Source organism: Miniopterus natalensis, chromosome 10, assembly GCF_054644295.1.
Source record: "Miniopterus natalensis isolate mMinNat1 chromosome 10, mMinNat1.hap1, whole genome shotgun sequence".
Taxonomy (NCBI): Eukaryota; Metazoa; Chordata; class Mammalia; order Chiroptera; family Miniopteridae; genus Miniopterus; species Miniopterus natalensis.
The window spans coordinates 47475153-47496680 of NC_142090.1; the positions used below are offsets into that span (position 1 = coordinate 47475153).

The 21528-nt window shown below is 39.3% G+C and overlaps 1 protein-coding gene and 1 pseudogene across 1 annotated transcript in view; both read right to left on the reverse strand.

Moving 5' to 3' along the window:
- The window catches only part of MAGI2 (membrane associated guanylate kinase, WW and PDZ domain containing 2), a 1282556-nt gene that overhangs the window by 59319 nt on the left and 1201709 nt on the right, over positions 1 to 21528 (reverse strand). The window lies entirely within an intron of this gene.
- On the reverse strand, positions 2660 to 3773 carry LOC107542279 (chromatin modification-related protein MEAF6-like; annotated as a pseudogene).

The window sequence follows — 21528 nt, forward strand, 5'->3', positions numbered from 1 at the left end:
GAAATTGCTTCCCCCTCAGGCAAAAGCTGCTTGGAAGGTAAATGTCTCTCTCTGCAGTATGGGGGGGATGACTTGGCATAGGAATCCAGAAGGTTGCCCTCTGAGCTCTGTCTCCAGAGCCCACAACCATAGGTTCTCCTCACACAGCTCCAGTCCACTCTGCCCTCCCCTTTCTGGAGCCCAAGGTGAGTGGCTGCACATGAAACTTCGTGCATTGGCTCTTTAAGAGGGTGCCTGCATTTCTAGCCATCTCTCCCTGGCAGAAAGAAACCCTGCTGCTTTTCACAGCCAGTTGTTATGTGGGCACCTTTCTCAGTTCTGGTGCTCTTGGCTGGGCTTCCCAGCCAGGGGTTTAGGCCCCAGAGTCCTCAGTGGGAACCCCCCTCCCCGGACCTTCAGCTGCTGCCTGTGGGAGCCCAGCCAGCCCTCTTGCATCTCTGCACTTCCTACTAGTTTCTATGTGGTTTCCATTTTTCCTCCTTGGTTATGAGGGTGCTCTCCAGCTAGTCTTCAGTTGCAGTTGGTTATTCTAGATGTTTTTTCTATATTTTAGTTGTAATTCCAGTTTGGTCCTGGGAGAGTGTCAGTTTAGCTTCTACTCAATCTGCTGCCATCTTTAATCCTCTGTCATTCTTAGAGAATTTTAAAACATCAAGTTCTAGTTAGAATTGAGATAGAGATCAGGGAGGTGGGAAGGAGGAGGAGGAGGAGGAGGAAGAGGAGGAAGAGGAAAAAGAGGAGGAGGAAGAGGGAGAAGAGGAGGAAGAAGAGACCCAAATTACACAGAGGAAGTTCAGAAGATGTCAAATTTAGGAAACTAATGAAAGGAGTTAAGATAAATCCCAGGCTTTTTTTTTTTTTTTTTTAGTGGAAGAAGTACTTTTATCTGTGGTTCTTTGGGGCAACTAATAACCTTATAGCAATGTCCTAGGGGCAGGTGAGTGAGATGAGACTGCCTGACATAGCCCAACAAGTTCCACATTGCTGTGCATACATCACAGCAGACTTTTCTTTACCAAAACAATTACCAAATCCTTGAACTTGCTTGGGGCTCTGCAGGTAAAACTTTTCCTCTTTCTTTTTTTTCCAAAAAAAAAAAAAGTTTATTTGAGAACAAGAGTGAAAGCTTTTGCACATCTGACAAAGTAGAATTGTTTTGATAATTGACGCCAGCCATATCCAGCTCTACTAAAATTATCACAAATGGAACATATTTTTTCTAACAAAGATATAAGCATAAGTAAAGGACTATGACTAAATAGAGTCAAAGGACAAGTGAGGCCCCAAATCCTATCTCTTAGACTGACTCACAACACAGGATTTAAATCACACCATCCAGATTCCCAATGCAGTGGTTCTTAACTTGACTTCTATCTGAATCCCAAGGATTCTTTGAATGGAAATCCCCATAACTAGGCTATACCCTAGTCCAGAGTCTCTGGGGGTGGGAACCAGGCATCAGTATTTTTTTAAAACTTCCCAGGTGATTCCAACGTGCAGCTGAAGTAGATCACAACTGCTCCAGGGGCTGGTAGCAATAATCAGCAAATTCCTCAGCCCACAACTCCCTTTAAGTATGGGGGATCTGTTGGGCTTTGATGGCTCTCATTGATACTATCTTTCACTCTGCTCAAGAACTCCATATGTTGTTATCAGCTATGAGTGCAATCTTGAGTCTTTCCATATGCCTTAGTGATTTTTAGAGCACTATTTAATCAGGCAAATACCAGCAAAGAGAGAAAAGATGGAAAAAGAAATTTCCACAAGGTATTATATGAATAAATAAAATAAGTGAAAAAAATCTCAGGTTTAAAAGTAAAGCATGAGAAGTCAAAGCCTGTGAAATTTTATTTATACAAAAGAATAAAAATATTTTAAAAGGACGGATTTCAACTTATGTTTTTCAGCTTTTCTTATTCCTTGAACAAGAAATTGCTTCCAACTCATAAAGATTTAAGATTGGTAATTATTAAATAAACACTCTTTACCTTTCCCCTGCAAAAACCAAAGAGCCAAGTTCCCCATTTTGTTTATGGTAAACCAGATTACTTTCAGTTTAAGAACATTGGCAACTCCATGAAACAGATTATTAGATATGTCAGCAGGAAGGTATGAGCTGTACAAAGTCATTACAAAAGCCTCAAAAGAAAATAAGATGATAAAAACAACAGCAGACCATGGAATACTACGCAGCTGTAAGGAAGAAGAATCTCGTACCCTTTGGGGCAGTATGGATGGACCTGGAGAATATTATGCTAAGTGAAATAAGCCAGGTAGCAAAAGACAAATATCACATGATCTCGCTTATATGTGGAATCTAAAGAACTTAATAAACTAATGAACAGAATAAATTCAATGACATGGAAGCATAGATGAGACTGATGAATGTCAGAGGGATGGAGGAGGGCGGGTGGGTGGAGGGGGAGAGAGTAACCGAAGAATTTATGTGCATATATACACAACCCAAGGACATGGACAATGGTGGGGAGAGGGACTGGGGAGGGGGAAGGAACAGGGTGGAATGGGTCATTGGGGAGAAAAAGGGACATCTGTAATATTTTAAACAATAATAAAATAAAAAAAATAAAAAAATAAAAATAATAAAAAACAAACAAACAAACAAACAAAACAAAAACAAAAACAAAAAAACAACAGCAGAAAAATGATAAAACACAAACAAAGAAAATGCCAGGTATTTATAGCCTCCCTCTGAAATGTGACCTGTGCTCTACTTTCAGCATAAAACAAAAGCAGAGACCATTTCTCAATGGGTATCACAGATGAAGCTGGTGCCGGCCAGTTTTGGGGGAGATAATCAGTCCAAGAAGGGAGATTCAGTTAGCAACTTGCTGGTATTACAACCATGTCTTGGTCTTCCTGTAGTTTAGTTACTAAACATGACACAAACTAAAAGAATCAATGTGGTCTTACAGAAATGACTTTTTGTCACCATATTTAAGTACAAACTACTTAGAGTCTCAGGCCCTGGGCCTGGGAAAGCCAAGGTGGGTGGCCAGCACTGAGGCAAGGGATGTTTATCTCTGTGAGGCCAGAGGAGGGAAGCAGGGTTCTACTGCCTGGAAGCTTCTGCACTAATGAGTCTTCTAATAGGCAGAACATGGTTTATTTTGTTTAACTTCAGATCAGTCCTGAACAGTTTTTATTCTTCATTTTTTATGGCTGCTGTGATGACGTCCTGAGAGGGAGAAGAAGCAGCCTTCTGCAGTTTCATTCCTTCTACAGGTCCATCCAGATCCTCAGGGTCCTCCTAATTGGGCTCATTTTCTGACTGTGGAGGTCTGGAGAAGTATCATTTTCGGTCCCACTTCCTGATTCCCTCTTTTCAATGAACTGGTTCTAAACTCCTGCCAATGCACTTACTGCGGCTGCTGAAGTCATTGAGAATTTACTGAAGAGCCGTTCAGCTTCCTTAAACTTCTGGTTTCTTCCATTGTTTTCATTACTGGGGTTTTTTTTGGTTGGTCAGATACCTATCCCAGCCATGAATAATATTGCCATACATCTGCGTGCTTCCATGTAGCTTCCTTCAAAAGCATAGGTCTGTCTTTCCAAGTTTGCCAGTGTTTCCTCCAGCTCCTGCTTCTACCTCATAAGCTCTGCCAGCTCCTGCCAGGTGTCTGGGATCTGCAGTGGCACTGCCTTACTGTGCATCGCCATGTGGGGCTGAGCAAAACCTTTTCTCTTTTTATTGGAAAGTCAAGACATGTAAAGATAAAAGTTTCAATATTTTTTAAGTGGTTAATAGTACAAGTTGCAAGGAAAAAAATGTAAACTCTGTACTTTATGCATTTTTGTAGCAAAGCCATATAGAAAGTATTTGATTTGACTCAAAGAAATCTTTCTAAGAATTACATTAATCCTGGATTTATTTCACCCCTAGTCATGGTGGTCTCTGCTCAAGGCTGGCTCGGACATCTCCGCAAACATGCTTTACAGGTGTAATCAGTTAGCTGCACTCAGACTATGGCTGCACCATAAGAGCCTATTTCACATTATTATATGACTGAAATGATATTAGATTATAACTGAGTGTGAGGAATTGAACCCCTTAGGATTTTATGCAATAAACAATGGATATCTCTATTCCTTATTTTATGAAAGACCTAGCTATGACCAATTTTTTTGGCTAATGATATGAGGTCACAAGTTAGCTCCATCAGAATTTTTCACTTACAATCTGATTTCTTCTGCTGATTCAAGAGCTCTCAAGAGAACACACCTATTGTCTTTGCGCAACTATACCTGTCATAATTCTTGACAAGTAGTCTCTTGGTTCATTACTGTTGAGTAAATGAGTGTTAGGTTTGCTTTTCAGTAACAGTAGCAGTCTTTGTTCACACTACATAGTTCAGCTTAAGTGCACCTCAGCATAGCTTAACCTTTCTTGAAATACTGCCTTAAACACTTCCAGTCAAACCAAAACAATTTCAGTAGTACTTACAGGAGACCAAATGAGGTTTCAGTAATGGTGACCTACAAAAATTGTTAGAGACAGGTAAAGTTAAGGAAACAAATGCTGAAGGACTGAGAGAAACAGGAACAGAGGCTGAGTCTGAAAGAAATAATAAAGGGCCAGAAAAAAAAAAGTCAGCTATGAACAATTATATGCCAACAATTGGACAGCCTGGGGGAAATGGATGAACATACAGTCTTCTAAAACTCAGTCAGGAAGAATCCAAAAACCAAAATAGACCAATAACAACTAATGAAATTGAAGCAGTAATAAAAAACAACGCCCAGCAAACAAAAGTCTTGGACCAGATGGCTTCACAGGTGAGTTTTATCAAACATTCAAAGAAAAACTAACACCTATCCTTTTCAAACCATTCCAGAAAATTCAAGAGGAAGGAACACTTCCAAGCTCTTTTTACGAGGCCAGAATTATCTTAATTCCAAAACCAGATAAAGACACTACAAAGAAAGAAAATTACAGGCCAATATCCCTGATGAACATGGATGCTAAAATCCGCAACAAAATATTAGAAAATCAGAATCAGCAATACATTGAAAAGATCATACACCATGACTAAGTGGGATTTATTCCAGGGATGCAAGGCTGGAACAATATTCACAAGTCAATAAACATGATACATCACATAAACAAAATGAAAGACAAAAACCACATGACCATATTAATAAACACAGAAAAGGCATTCAACAAAATCCAGCACCCATTTTTGATAAAAACTCTCAGCAAAGTGGGAATAAAAGGATCATACCTCAACATAATGAAGGCCAAATATGACAAATCTACAGCCAACATCATACTCAATGGGCAAAAACTAAAAGCGTTTCCCCTAAGAGCAGGAACAAAGCAGGAGTGTCCACTTTCACCACTCCTATTCAACATAGTATTGGAAGCCCTAGCCACAGGGGTCAGACAAGAAGAAAACATAAAAGGCATCCAAATGGGAAAGGAGGAAGTAAAACTGTCATTATTTGCAGATGACATGATATTATACATAGAAAACCCTGAGACTCCACCAAAAAGCTACTAGATTTAATAAATAAATTCAGCAAAGTAGCAGGATACAAAATTAACACCCAGAAATTGATGGCATTAAAAAAAAAATCTTTATTGATTTCAGAGAGAGGAAGGGAGAGGGAGAAAGAGAGATAGAAACATCAACGATGAGAGAGTCATTGACCGGCTGCCTCTTGCACACCCTCGACTGGGGATCAAGCCCGCAACCCGGGCATGTGCAATCTGAATCCTAGGTTGGTGCTCAACCACTGAGCCATGCCCGGCCAGGCTCGATGGCATTTTTATACACCAATAATGAATTCTCAGAAGGAGAAACTGAAAAAACAATCCCATTTACCATTGCAACAACTAAAAAAGATACCTAGGAATAAACTTAACCAACGAGGTAAAAGACCTGTACTCTGAAAACTACAGGACACTGGAAAAAGAAAAAGAGGAAGATACAAATAAGTGGAAGAATATACTGTGTTCATGGATTGACATCATGGCATCATTAAAATGTCCATACAACCCAAAGCAATCTATAGATTCAATGCAATCCTTATTAAAATACAATCAGCATAGTTCACAGATCTAGAACAAATATTCCAAAAATTTGTATGGAACCTAAAATACCCCGAATAGCCTCAGCAACCTTGAGAAAGAAGAACAAAGTTGGAAGGGTCACGATACTGTATATCAAACTACAGTACAAAGCCATTGTAATCAAAACAACCTGGTACTGGCACAAGAACAGACATATAGATCAATGGAACAGAACAGAGAAGCCAGAAATCAACCCATGCCATTATGGTCAATTAATATTTGATAAAGGAGGCAAGAGCATATGATGGAATAAAGACAGTCTCTTTAATAAACAGTATTGAGAAAATTGGACAGGTACATGGAAAAAAATGTAACTAGACCACTAATTTACACCATACACAAGAATAAACTCAAAATGGAGAAAAGACTTAAATGTAAGTTGGGAAACCATAAAAATCCTAGAAGAAAACATAGGCAGTAAAATCGTATACATCTCATGTAGCAGTATTTTCACCAAAACATCTCCTAGGGCAAGAGAAACATAGGAAAAAATAAACAAATGGGACCACATCAAACTAAAAAGCTTTTGCACAGCAAAAGGAACCATCAACAAAATGAAAAGGGAGCCCACTGTATGGGAGAACATACTTTCCAATGATACATCTGATAAGGGGTTAACTTCCAAAATATATAAAGAGCTTATACAACTCAACAAGAGTAAGACAATCCAATTAAAAAATGGTCAAAGGACCTGAATGGTCACTTCTCCAAAGAGGACATACAGATGGCCAATAGACATATGAAAAGATGCTCAATGTCACTAATCATCAGAGAGATGTAAATTAAAAGTATAATGAGGTATCACCTCAAGCCTGGCAGAATGGTTACCATCAACAAATCAGCAAATGACAAGTGCTAGTGAGAATGTGGAGAAAAACCTGGTACACTGCTGGTGGGAATGCAGACTGGAATAGCCACTGTGGAAAACAGTATGGCATTTCTTCAAAAAATTAAAAATGGAGCTGCCTTTTGACCCAGTGATCCCACTTCTAGGAATATATCCTAAAAATCCTGAAATACTAATAAAAAAGAACTTGTGCACCCTTATGTTCATAGCAGTGCAATTTACAATAGCTAAGATCTGGAAACAGCCCAAGTGCCCATCAGTAGATGAGTGGATAAAAAAGCTGTGGGACATTTACACAATGGAATACTATGCAGTTGTAAAAAAAAAGGATCTATTGCCCTTTACAACAGCATGGATTATTATGCTAAGAAAATAAGCCTGCCAGAGAAAGACAAATATCACACGATCTCACTTATATGTGGAATCTAATGAATAAAATAAACTGACGAACAAAATAGGTCCAGAGGCATGGATGCATGGAACAGACTGAGGGATCTCAGAGGGGAGGAGGGTGAGGGAGAACGGGAAGACATGAACCAAAGAACATATATGAATATATGCCTAGTCCATGGACACAGACAATAGTATGGTGAAGGCCTGGAGTGGGGTGGGGGCTGAGGAGAGGGGTGCAAAAGAGGGGAAAATGGAGGACATCTGTAATACTGTCAACAACAACAAAAAAGTCAGAATTAGAGTCCTCCCTGCTGCCTGTCATGGGCACCATCATGAGTACTCTGAAAACAGGACACTGGGCCAACCTGGAGCAAAAGACAAACTGGTTTTCAAATTTGATGCTGGTAACCTTTAATATGTAATAGCTGTTTTCACAATTAATCTGTGTTAAATATCTTTTAATAACTATTACAGTAAAAATATCACCCAGGGGTCACACTGAGTGTTTTGGTTAACCTTCCCATTTCTTACACTAGACTTGTGATTGAATTAGATGAGATCCTACTGCTTACTATAGGACCTGGCTATTATTCTAAATGGTTGTGCACAGTTGCTTCAGCAAGGCACAGGGGTTCAAGTCAGCAGGCTTTTCCAGAAAGAAAACTTCTATTCCAATTGGAAACCGAAACACATTTTGAGAGCAACAAAATTCTGTGAATTTTATTTGCCTCAGTTTATAGGTTGAAAACTGCCTGAGACTCTCTTTATACTATATTCTAGATAGTAATCACTTAAAAAAGAAAACTTCCCAACATCTCTCAAAAAACCTCATCAAAGTAGAAGTGTGAAATAGCCCTTATGGATTTATAGAAGTGTCTTTAATCAAGGTTATGCCTGAGCATATACCTGTTTAGAAGGGCCTTGAAAGTGAGGGGAACAAGTGGGTATAAGACGTGATAGGCTACTGTCACTTGATGTGGGAGGTGTACTTTATTCCATGTGTTTTGTGTGTGTGTGTGTGTGTGTGTGTGTGTGTGTGTGAATTAACCCTTTAGAAAAGGTTCAGTCACAGCTCAAAAAATTTTCAGTCTTTGACCTCAGCAACTACCTGTGGTGGAGGTGGTGCCCTGGCAGGTCCTTCAAATCAGGGGATCAGCTTTGGTGGAGATTCAGGGGAGTTCTCCATTCAGGAGCCTCCATTTTTCATTCTGACTTTAAAATTCTCTAAATCAAAATATGGAAATATATGTGAAATTTAAAGATGATGCTGTGCTTAGTCCTGGAAGTCAACTCTAAATTACAATTTGGTGTCTTTCTCACCAAAGCTTACATTTATCCTTGTCAAATACCGACACTCATCTCATGCAGAGAATTTTATTAGATTGTTTACTTCTAAATTTCCTTACTCTTCTAGGGCTTTTAATTGGCATTGATGTTCCGATCTTCACATCCTCGCTCCCCTGCTCTATGTATGCTCTTTGGGTGATTTCTTTCTGCCATTCTAAAGTATTTCTCTTTCTGTGCCTTTGCACATACTGTACCCTTTGTCTAGAGTCTGCACTCCTCCCTTCAAACAGCTGAAGCCTACTCATCCGCTAGGACAAACCCCAGGAATGACCACATCCAGGAGGCATTCCATGATCCCACCTGTCTGAGTTGAGGCTCCCTTCCTTCCTTCCTTCCTTCCTTCCTTCCTTCCTTCCTTCCTTCCTTCCTTCCTTCCTTCCTTCCTTCCTTCCTTCCTTTCTTCCTTCTTCTTTCTTTCTTTCTTTCTTTCTTTCTTTCTTTCTTTCTTTCTTTCTTTCTTTCTTTCTTTCTTTCTTTCTTTCTTTCTTTCTTTCTTTCTTTCTTTCTTTCTTCCTTCCTTCCTTCCTTCCTTCCTTCCTTCCTTCCTTCCTTCCTTCCTCCCTCCCTCCCTCCCTCCCTCCCTCCCTCCTCTCTCTCTCTCTCTCTCTCTCTCTCTCTCTCTCTCTCTCTCTCTCTCTCCCCCTCCCTTCCTTCCTTCTTTCTTTCTTTATTATTTATTTATTTTTTTAAAAATATATCTTTATTGATTTCAGAGAGAGGAAAGGAGAGGCAGAGAGAGAAATAGAAACATCAATGATGAGAGAGTCATTGATTGGCTGCAGCCTGCAACCAGGGCATGTGCCCTGACTGGGAATTGAACCCGGATCTCCTGGATCCTAGGCCGACAGTCAACCGCTGAGCCACACCCGGCCAGGCGAGGCCCTTTCTTTAAAAGTATTGGCCATTGCCTATCACTACACCATAAACTCTCCAAGAGCAGAGACTCAGCCACATGGCCAAACGCCATGTATATTTGTTCAATGAATTATTGACAGAAGGAATTTTTCAGAAGCTTTTTTTTTTCACTCTATGCTCCTTATTGTTTAACCAAGATCTGTAAAAAGTTTTACTCTTGGTTTCATGATATATGTCAACCAGGTTTAATCATATCAAATAATATGAAGTGTATGTAAGTGCCTTGTACACTCTAAACTATACAAATATAATATTTTATTATTAATTACAGTTATCATCATCATCATCATCATGGTAGAAGACAGAAAAATGGAAAACTGGTAAGCTTTTCATAATAAATTTAGGAGAGAAGCAGCTGATCTACTGAGGATATTTAATGGAGAAATGAAACAAATGCTTTTTCTTAAAATATCACTTGGAGGTTAAAACCTCAAAAAATTCTTCTGTTGATTTGGTAAGTGCTGCCCTTTAGGAAATCTATAGAATGTTAATGCTATTCTTTATTCTGTGAGTTTAGATAAATAGTTCCCAGAAAAAGAATCTTATTGAGTGCTGGGCAGATGATTCAAGCCCTAAGCTAAGAAAGAGGGGTGGCTCCAAGTGTAGCTACAGACAGAAATGCAAACACAGATTTTAAAGACAAGCTGGCTGAAGCAAAATATTTTCTAGAAGGAAAAACACAATGATTCCATTTTCATATGCTGGTTTAACTGCTCAGGCAAGAGGAAGAGACTTTGGAAATATTTTAAAATTATTTGCCTGAGCAAGAACAGAAAGCTATCATTGGCAGCTCAGCTAGTGGCTTATCCATTTGCCCAGAAATCACTAATGTTAGGTCATGAAGTCATTTTCTCTAGTTGATTGAAAAATAAACAAAAGGAAATCAAAGAGAAAACTTCCTATTGTGGACTCTATGTAGACTATTTCCCTTCCCTGGCAGTAATTGAGGGGAAAAAAAAGGGATTATTATTCTGCATGCTTATCTAATCAGATATATTTGTTTTTCAGATGCAAACATGAGGCTTTATGGGATGACTGTGATACGGGCACAGGCTAACATTTTCCTGAGGCCAATCTACTTGCATACTACATTTACATTTACTTTGTGTGTGCCAGTTCTAGGCCTCACATGTTAATAGTGTGAATTAGAGCGTGATAAGGTATACCAAAACCGGTGGCTGGTGTGTCAGTGACCTGGGATTTTGAAGATAGTTTAATGATGGGACTATTTCAGAGGTGTGGGCAGGGTTAAGACTACTGCAGAGGGCTGTTGAGGCACTGAAGGATATGCATAGCAGATGCCATTACCACCCATGATCTGGAAGGCCCTGGGGGAGAAAATAAAGGTACAAGGGTCTAGTGGGAGCTGGAACCATGAAACAGGGGCTGCCTGACTGGAGCTGTGGTTGTAAAGGTAGGAGCACTGCCTGGTCTCCAGCATCTAGGGTAAGAAATACCCCAGGCTCTCAATGGCAGACAGAATAATGTCCCCACAAAGGACATCCGTGTCTAGTCCCTGGAATGTGTGAATATGTCACCTTACATGGCAAAAGGGACTTTGCAGATGTGCTTAAGTTAAGGACCTCGAGATGGGAAGATTATCCTGCCTTAGCTGAGTAGACCCAATGTAATTACAAGGGTCAACGTCAGAGAGAGATGTAAGGACAGGAGCAGTGGTCTGAGATGAGAGACGATGCTCTGCTGCTGGTATGGAAGATGGAACCATGAAACAGGGACTGCCTGACGGGGCTGTGGTTGTAAAGGTAGGAGCACTGCCTGGTCTCATTGCCAAGGAAAGTAGTTGGCTCCAGAAGCTGGAAAAGGCAAGAACATAGATTCTCCCCTAGAGCCTCCAGAAGGAACCAGCCCCCCTGACACAACAGCCTGATTTTAACCCAGAGACACTGATTTAGAATTCTGACCTCCAGAACCGCAAGAAAATAAGTTAGTGTTGGTGTAATCTACTAAGTATGTGCCAATTTGTTCCAGCAGAAAAAGAAAATGAAAACACATTCTCTCTTCCTGCCCTCCGGTATGCTACTGCTTCTCATTGGCCAGATCTAACAGGGAACTCGAGGGCAGGAGAGTTTGGGTGAGTTTGTGGACACAGTCCCAGGACACAGAATAGGGCAGAAAAGGAAAGAGAATGATCTGAGGGAGGAGGTGTGACAAAAGAAGCACCAACACAGGGTTGGGGTGTGTGTGGGGTGGGGATAGATTTTACAATAATTAATAAATATGACAAATAAAGGTTGCTGTGTCCCCCTAAAATTCATATGTTGGGGTTGTGACCCCCAGAGTGGTGGTACTAGGAGGTGGGGCCTTTGGGAGGTGCTTAAATCATGAGGGCAGAACCCTCACGAGTGGGACTGCTGCTCTTATAAGAGACCAGAGAGCTCCCTTCTCCCTTCCACCATGTGAGACTCAGCGAAAAGATACCGTCTCTGAACCCAGAAGTAGGTCTTCACCAGACACCTAATCTGCCAGGGCCTTGATCTTGGACTTGCAGTCTTCAGAACCATGAGAAATAAATTTCTGTTGTTTGTGAACTACCCAGTCTGTGGTATTTTGTTATAGCAGCCTGAACAAACTAAGACAAAGGCTTTAAGAAATAACTCAAGAACAAGACCAAAAAATCAGGTGACAGTAACCTTGCCCATACCGAAGAAGTTGTTTTTGGAAAACTTTGATTTCATATTTCATTTTTACTCACATAGCCTCTTAAGGTATCATATAGAAAGCTAAGTGGCATCAGAGTTACTGAGTTGAATTTTAAAAATTGCTAAAGATTTCAGAGTTGCCTTTGCATCTAGCAGCTTCAACTGTTCTACACCCACCTTGTCTCCAGCAACTGCCTGTCATTTCCCACTTCTCTTCCCTCCGTTCACCATTCACTCTCCTCTCCCTCTTCTTCCAGGCCATTGGGTTGCCACAGTTATCTTTTAAAGCTCACTTCTGCCTTGGTCTCTCTCCTCAAACACCTACCCTCTTCCTCTGTATTTCTTGAACAGATTCCGAACTCCTTGACACAGTGTGACCTTGTCCACCTTGCAGCTCATCCCCACCACTCTGCAGCTTCTCATTCCTCCGTTCTTTGCTGGGTTCTCTCACCTTGCATTTTTGCTCTTGCCCTTGCTTAGGCTAGTGATTCTTGCTATTCTCCCTGACTTTTCCCAGCTCTCTTGTAATCATGCCCACCCTTCAAGACTCCACTCAAGTTCCCTGTGAAGGATCCTTGGTCATTTCAAGGGAAAATTTGTCTTCCTGTCCTCAGGCCACTGCACCTTACCATGCCTCCCTTACAACACTTACTTTAGCCCTGCCTCTTGTTATAGTTTCTACATTTATTCCATCCACCACCATCTCTGCCCCTATGAAATTATAAACTGGAAAGCGGGATAGCACCCTTTAATAGTAGCTAACATACTGCCTTAAAAATAAAAAGTAACAAGAAGTTGCTTGTAGTGGGGACACAATTTATTACTGTGCACAGTAGAAATGGTTAATGGAAGAGGGATTGTCTTGGGGGGAGCTGAGTGTGTGTGGGCGTTTGAGAGAGATGGGACTTTGAGGTCAGGACAGTGCCTTGCTCACTGTTGTTTTTCACCATTGACTAAGGAGCCTAGCACAGGATAAGAGCCTCATAAACGTTTTTCAAATGAATGAATAAGTGCTATCTAGTTCATTTTGGTCAAGGGTAACCTTAAATTTGTGAGAACAAAGTCTTAACAAAAGTCCCTAACAAGTGTTACAATTTGAAGAAAGTGAAAAGCGTATAATAATAAAAACAACACAGCTTTCTCCTTGCAGTGAGAAGCAAGCTTAGAAACAATGCTTCAACACCAGGAAGCTGCTGGAGAAGACCCAGCCATAAGGTGGAGGCATCTCTTTCCTTTATGGAGTAAACATGCTTTTTTCTGGCGTAACTGGCTAAAAGCAGACATTAATTTTTGTATTTACTGAGTCCTGTGAGAAGTACTGGGAAATAAATTCATATGGGACTCAGGTTATACTTCCCTCACTACAGCTTCAGGGCAGAGACCACATTTTATAACATAATACATTTTATTTCTACAATGTCCTTTGTGGCATCTAGCACAGTTCTGACTGGTGCATGAAGGAGGAGGGGCAGGGGAGGGAGGGAGCGAGGTGGGGAGAGAGAGAGGAAATGATTGGCTGACTGATTCATGTGGAGGTAAAAGCTGTTGCTGATAATACACCCACTATTTTGAGGACAAGGAGCCCATCTTATTAACCTTTTAATGTCTGGATTCTATTATCCTTACTTTAAGGCAAGGACTCTGAGCTTCAGGGACAAATAGAGATTTGTGAGAGGCCATATAGCTTATAAGTGAAGTAATAAGACAGGGCACAGTTTCTCCATTCTCAAAACCAGCATTGTTGAGGAATGGAGAAAGGCAGAAGAGTAGGTTTTTACTTAGTTAAGAGTTAAAATTTTCTTCTACATCAACAAGAAATTAATATGTTTGTAACTTATTATTAATCTTTGCAATATTGTTTAAAATTATACACATAATCATGCATCATGAAGAGCTTTGCAGTCCAGGCTCATTCAAGCATGAGTAAGATGAGAAAGAGACCTGAAGAAAGGTATGAGAATATAATTGTGAATAAGTCTAGTTAGTACTTTATGGGTCTGAACTTTCCTGATCACTTCAACTACTATCTCCTTGAATAAATGTTATTTTTATGGTGTCAGAGTTCAGATTAACAGAATAATTGATGTCCTTGTGCCCAATTTTGACTTGTACAAGGGGTATGTACTCAAGGCAGAAAAACTCATGGGCCTGGGGTCAACTATCTTTGGTTGTAATGAAAATACAGTCTCTTTTTAATAGCTTAATTTTAAGACAGCTCTCCAGAGGATCTTTACTCATTGGCACAATATTCAATTGAACTGGCAATGAATATGTGGATTACAATAATTTTTCTATTGATATGCTAACACTGAATAAATAGAAAGTTAGAATAGCATTGTATCACTATCATTTTGATGCACAAAATAAACATTATCCACTTTATTTTCTTTTGCTATTTGAAGTCACATTTTAATTACTTAAATTTTACAACTAGGAATGTAGCCGAGTGCCTAAAAATCTTGTTTCTGTTCAAGTTAATTCAGATTGTCCATCCATGCATGAGAACAGCTGAGCTATGAAATTGGGCAGCATGTTTTCTGGCAATAATGAGAAGATAATATTCCTTAGGAGTATTTAAGTGACATCACTATGGATAGGTTAATTGGAAATAAAAATGTAAAGCTTTTTAAATCACTAGAATAAAAAGTCTCTGGTTTGTCGTAGCTTCGCAATGCACCTTTTGAACTCTCCCCACTTTGCAGTTTAGGTTAATAACTGTCTCATTAATGTAACTATGCTGCTCTCAGAATTCCACATACATCCCATGGCCAATCAACCATTTTCAAAAGAAGAGTTTCCCACTTACATCTTGATCACAGTCATCTTGCTCCCTCTACTCCTTTACCAAATTCTGGAAAAATAACTCCTGGATTTGACAAAGCACATGAAATATTGGGTGGAGAAAAGAAATGCAATTTGATGTGAAGTCATGATAGTTGGCTGCAGTTGGGAATACGATATGTGAGACACCCTCCACTGGGCCCAGAGTACAACTTGCTGTTGCTATTAAATAAGTTTCATAATTAATTTTTTAAATCCTTATCTGAGGACATGTTTATTGATTTTAGAGAGAGGGGTAGGGAGAGAAACATCAATGTGACAGAGAAGATCAATCAGTTGCCTTCCATAATTGCCCCAACTGGGGATCTAACCTGCAACCTAGGTATGTGCCCTGACTGGGAATCAAACCCGCAACAGTTCTGTGCATGGCAGCGTGCTCCAAAGGACTGAGCCACACCATCCAGGGCCCAGAATTAATTATTTTGAGAAAGGCAGCTAAGTGAAATGACTCTATGATGCATCCTAACTAGACTCAAATTATTTTCAGCTCTTTGTGTGAATATTTACACTTATGCTACTACATACATTTATTTAGATTCCTATCTCTATACTAAACTCTCAATTAATTACCCAACACTTTATTATGCAGTTGTGAACCACCCAAATGAAAAAATTGATCCTTCACAGTAATTAGCACTTATTTAACATAGTCCCATGCCAGATACTTTCTAGGCATGTTAGAAGCGTTATCTCATTTAATTCTCAAGCAACACAAACAGGCAAATGTACTCTCTATGAGCTAGAGAAACAAAGAAAAGTCAACTTAATTTTGGTAAGTGAAATTCTAACTCATTTTTTTACACTGGGATCTGCTTAACTGATGAATAATGCATAGGGATTGCCATTGGTACCAAGATGTCAGGTTAATCTTGGCACGCTTAGTCAGCTTGAGCTGTCCCACACCACTGGCTGTACCCCTTCATTTGGGTTGGACAGGTATCTTTAACATGTTGTGTGGGTGGGCATTCAAGAAGCACTTGGATCCACTTCATGATGCTTCATCTGTCCCTGTCGTTCTCTTTCTCTAGTGAATTTTCTGGTTTTCTGTCCTTGGCTCCTACCTTGAACTATGGTCCTTGTCATCTCTTCCATTCTGTTTCTTGTACTTCCTAGTAATCTTTGACTATCTCTCAGTATGGTCCCTCAAATCAGCCTTCATATTGCTCCTTCTGGCAGCTGACCCCTCCTACCTTGTCTCTGCACAGTCTTGCATTGTTTTTGGTACGATGTTGCCTAGTCCTTTAACAAATATGGGCCTCTTGCTGCCAAAAGAACTGCATATAAACGTGTGAATGGAAACTCTGAAATTCATCACCATTCCTAGAAAATTCTGTAGGTTCGTCCTAATGGAGAATTCTTGTTCTCTAATCACCTTTGTTTTCCAAGGGTAGCACATTAGTAATGTAATAACACATTAGTAATGTAATTTGTTTGTTTGTTTCAAGTGTCCCTAGTCACTGGTGTGTAAATGTGTAATTGATTTATTTTTCCAATAACTGCTACAGCTGTGCTCTGTTGACCTCCCCGACCCCTTTCTTGCTGTGTAGCAGTCCAATTCCATTTTTTCAACACTTTTAGCTATTAAAAAAGTATAGTGCAGTTAACACTGCAACCCTTCCTTCAATTAAAAGCTCCCCCTTCTCACTGCAGATTAGGCTGAAGGCTTGAGCTACTTAAGTGGGGAAAGGGCCTTGTTCTCCTCTCTCCCAACCCCTCACTCTTCTCCCTTATCTCTCCAGTCTGCTAGAGAAGCCCTGATGGCAGCATTCACTTGAGAGATCAAGAGCTACTGGCTGCAAGTCTGTCCTCCTCTTTTTGATGCTATTATTCTGTGTGGCAGATCTTGTGCGTGTGTGTGTGTGTGTGTGTGTGTGTGTGTGTGTGTGTGTGTGCAGGGGAGGTGCGGGGCAGGGGGCAGATCTTAACTGAGAGCACACTTTGTGCCAGGGAGTGTTCTAGGTGCTGGGATGTGGTGAGATCAAGGAAGACAAGGTTTCTGATTTCAGGAAATTTAAATTCGGTGGACATCCAAATGCTGCTTCTCTCTTGAGGATGTCTGGGTTACTTCTTTGGAAGACCTGATATAGAGTTTCCTCTTTGTGTTGCGAGACACAGATGAGGTTGGTTCTCTTCCTCTTCCATAGCACCTCTTTCCTCCACTATGGATAATACAACTTATAGCCTCTTTGGCCAGAAAATACCCCACCAGGTAGGTGGCTCAAGCCCCAAGTTACCTTTCTGTCATGTCTACTCAACCTATGGGTAATGGAGGGGTGCAGGGCACTTAGTCTTCTGTCCTTGGTTGTGGCCTGAATCACCATTTCCTAGATAGTGAGATCCAGGCTGTATCACCGTATCACGTGCAGAGGAATAACAATAAAAACAGGGAGTTAGATGAAACTTGGTGATTATGAATTCTACTTGCTCATCCTCACTCTCAATGATTGAAAAGTGACTTCATTTTTATTTCTTAAGTCGTTATTAGTCAAGATTTTCTAAAGAAAATGGGTTGCTAACTAAAATGTCCATAATGTGTGTTTACTATTAGAACTGATTATATCAGTTGTATTCTGTGTTTTGATTTTTAAATTCCATTAGTTTATATTAAATAATTTATGTTGTAAAGGCATATAGGATACTGTAGAGGGGATTAACAGCATGGGCTTGGTGGCATCAGGAGCCCTGGGTTTGTGTCTTATGACTAATATAACTTACTAACTCAGAGATGTTAGACAAGCCACTTAACCTCTGCAAGTCTCAGTTTTCTCATCTGACAGTGGGAATGCTGTTTATCTCATAAGGTTGTTGGGAAGATCTTATGAGAGGTGTATGTAAATTTAGCACAGTGCCTGACACATGGTAAGCATTTGAAAAATGTTATATTACATTTTACTCAATAAGTGACTTTCAAACTCACTTTAAACTTGAATATATAAAACACTAATGATTGGGGTTATATTTTGGACTGAAGGGTAACATTTGGAATTTTGGTTTCTCTGGGTTTGAGTAGGGATTCATAAACTATGGCCCACAGGTCAAATCCAGTTCACTGCATTTAAAAAAATGTAACATTTTATTGAAACATAAAATTTACTCACTTACATATTGTGTATGGTTGCATTTGTACTATTACTGTGTATAGCTGAGTAGTTGTGACCAAGACTGTGTGGTCCACAAAGTGAAAAAATATTTACTATCTGGGCCTTTAAAGAAAAAGTTTGCTGACCCCTGGTCTAGAGATTTAAATGTAGAAAGGGCAACTCCTTGTCCCAGATGACTTGTGCACTAATAGATCTGTGGACAGGGTGCAGTTTACATTTGACTTTTTGGGGACCCTTCTTGGATGAATAAATCTATGATGAAAAATATCATTTGTTCTTATTAAAATTATGTAATATTTAAAATAAGAGTTGAGAGTAATAAAACATCCATCCTTGCACTTACCAACCAGATTTTAATTAGGTTAATATTGTGTGACAATTGCTTCAAACTCTTCTGCATAAAAAAGAAAATCTTATGGACAGAGTTGGAGACCCCTGCATGCTTTCTGAATTCATTCCCTTCCCTTACAAGGGTAACCACCATTCTGTAGCTGATGCTTGTCATTCTTTCTCCTGTTTTTATTACTTTTACTTCATATGTATATGTCCATAAATAATACGTATATTGCAACTTTTTATACTTTCTATAACTAGCATTACATATGTGGTTCTGTAACTTGGTTTTTTACTCAAACTTATGTTGTTAAAATTTATTCATGTAGTGGATATAGTTCATTTATTTTAACTACTATGTAATACTCCATTATATACATATTCTTTAGTTTATTTTTCTGTTCTATTGATGCACATTTAGGGTTCCAATATTTGCAATTAAAAACCATACTGTACAGCAATAAACATTGTTGAAAATGTCTCCTGGTTATTTGAGCAAGAACAGGGTATACACATAGCAGTGGAGTGCTGATTTAAATATGCATATCTTTAATTTTATTCGATGTTTCCAAATTAGTCTACAAAGTGGCGGCACCAATTTATTTTATCACCGATAGTGAGTGAGAGTTCCCAGTTTCCCACATCCTTGCCAATGTTTGGAACTTCCAGACTTTTAAAGTATTGACAATCTTATGAATGTAAAATGTTATCTTATTGCTTTAACTGGCTTTTTGCTAATGTTGAACATCTTTGCAGATGTTATTACCCATTTGGGTTTCTTCTTTCATAAATATCTTCATAATGCATTTCTCCATTTTTCTCCATTAGGTTGCCTTTTTATTAATTCATAAAAGTTCTTTATTATTTATATGTTCTGGATAGCATGCCTTTTTCTGTTTTATGTATTGTAAACACATTCTCTTAATGTGAGGCTTGTCTTTTCATTTGGTTCATGGTGTTCTGTCATAGATACACTTAAAATTTTAATGGAATCAGATTTATCAGTAATATTTCTTTACTGTGGTTTGGGCTTTTTATGATTTATTTAAAAAATCCTTATCAACCTAAATGAAAAAAAAATTTTTCCTATATTTTCTACTAAAAGTCGTAAGAGTCTGCTTTTCACACTCAGTCTTTAATCCACCAAAAGCTGATTTCTGTATATGGATTGAAGTAGAGATTTATTTTTATCTGTATGGATAACCATTTGTCCTAGCATCAGTTATCAAGAATCTGTCCCTCACCCTCTGAATTGTAATTAATGTTGCCTCAACTACATGTTAAGTCTCCACACCTACCTGTCTTTTGCTAAGCTTCCCATAGTATATAAACTTTGGTCAACTCAACCACACCAGTGCCAGCACTTCCATTGTTTTCATTACTATTGCCTTTTATATACATCTTGAAATCTTGTAGGACTGGACATTTTTAGTCTCACTCTTACCCTCATTTTTAAATACAAATTCACTTTCAAATACAAATAATTTCAAAAATCTTTCAGTTACATACAGTGACTAATTATCAGAATTTTGGGTTTAAGAATAATACCCACACTTTATCTCTTCACTTCACTTGTGAAGTATCATAAATTGTAATAAGTACTGATTACTAACTCAAATATTTTAATAGTAATTTGCAGACAAAGGATTTATTAGAAGTTAACCCACAGCTGTTTAAGAGGTCTTAAGAAAATTAAAAGTGATTTTTCTAAAGATTTAATCATATAAATAAAAGTAGAAGTATTTTAACCAGCCTGTTATTTTCTTAGTGAAATATTTAGGAAACAACTGATTTACAAAGGATTCGCTTTTTTCTTGGCCTTATGTATTTTATAACGGTGGTCGATTCAATGCTCAGTTATCTATTCAGCATATTCAAAACTGGGTTTTACCCAAGAGGTATGCATCAGAATTATCTAGGGAATTAAAAAAAAAAATCTGTCCCTTTTCAAATTTAGATATTCTCCACAAAAGTTTGAAAGCAACAATATATCACTAAAGAGGTAGAGCTTTGCCTCTAACAGAGGAACACTGGTGCCATCTATTATTGTGATCTATGAGACTGTGTGAAGTATGAACTTCCCTGAGAAGTATGTCAGAGGCAGCTGTGACACATTTCATCGCCCCATTGCTCTAACTGTTGCCATGTTCTCTCAGACAATGTAGTTCTATTGTCTAGTTTACCTTTTCCAAATGTAAGGCTCATTGCCACTTGGATACCTGGGAGCTAAATGGAAATTTTACATGTATTCATTTCATTCCAAAACACTCTGTGGCCAGATTAATAGTGTAGCCAACTTAAAAAGGCTGCACAAATGAGTGGGAACACAGACAACCGACAGTTAAAAACTCTGCGATTCACTGATTCTTACACTCTTCTTACAATGGATGACAACATTCTGTGTAGTTTCCCATGTGACACATCTGAGTTGTTTTTTCCCTCTAGAGGCCTCTCTAATTTACCTTCTGAAATTCAAAGAGCTCAGGCATGAAATGTATCTATCCCAAAGGATCCTGCCTACTCAAAAGTATATATATATCTCCCTCTGGGGCCCAGGCAGGGAGGCTGCCATGTTGCAATTTGCATGCTTCCCATAGGTGCTCCCCTCGGGGTACCCAATATTTACCACTCCAGGTCCCTACCTCAAGTCCTCGCCTACATGTCAGAGGGTCTGAGCCATAGACTGCCTTTGGGGCTGGGTGTGCTTGCTCCACATCCTCCCTGGGCCCCCCGTCTTTAAATCTGATCCCAGACCTGAGTGACATCACACAACACTGTTGGCCTCTGTCCCAGGTAGGACCCAGACAATTTTGCAAGGCAAATAACCAAAGCAAATTTCATCCTAGGATCACCTAAAGGGTCACATGGATTAGTTATAGAAAGCAAGACGGGGGTAAGCGCGCTATCCAATATATATTTTTTAACCTTCTTAAAGCAATAAATGATTCATAACAGCAGAGCTGTTTTGACTGAAGCAGATATAGGTAGGGGGTGGTACTG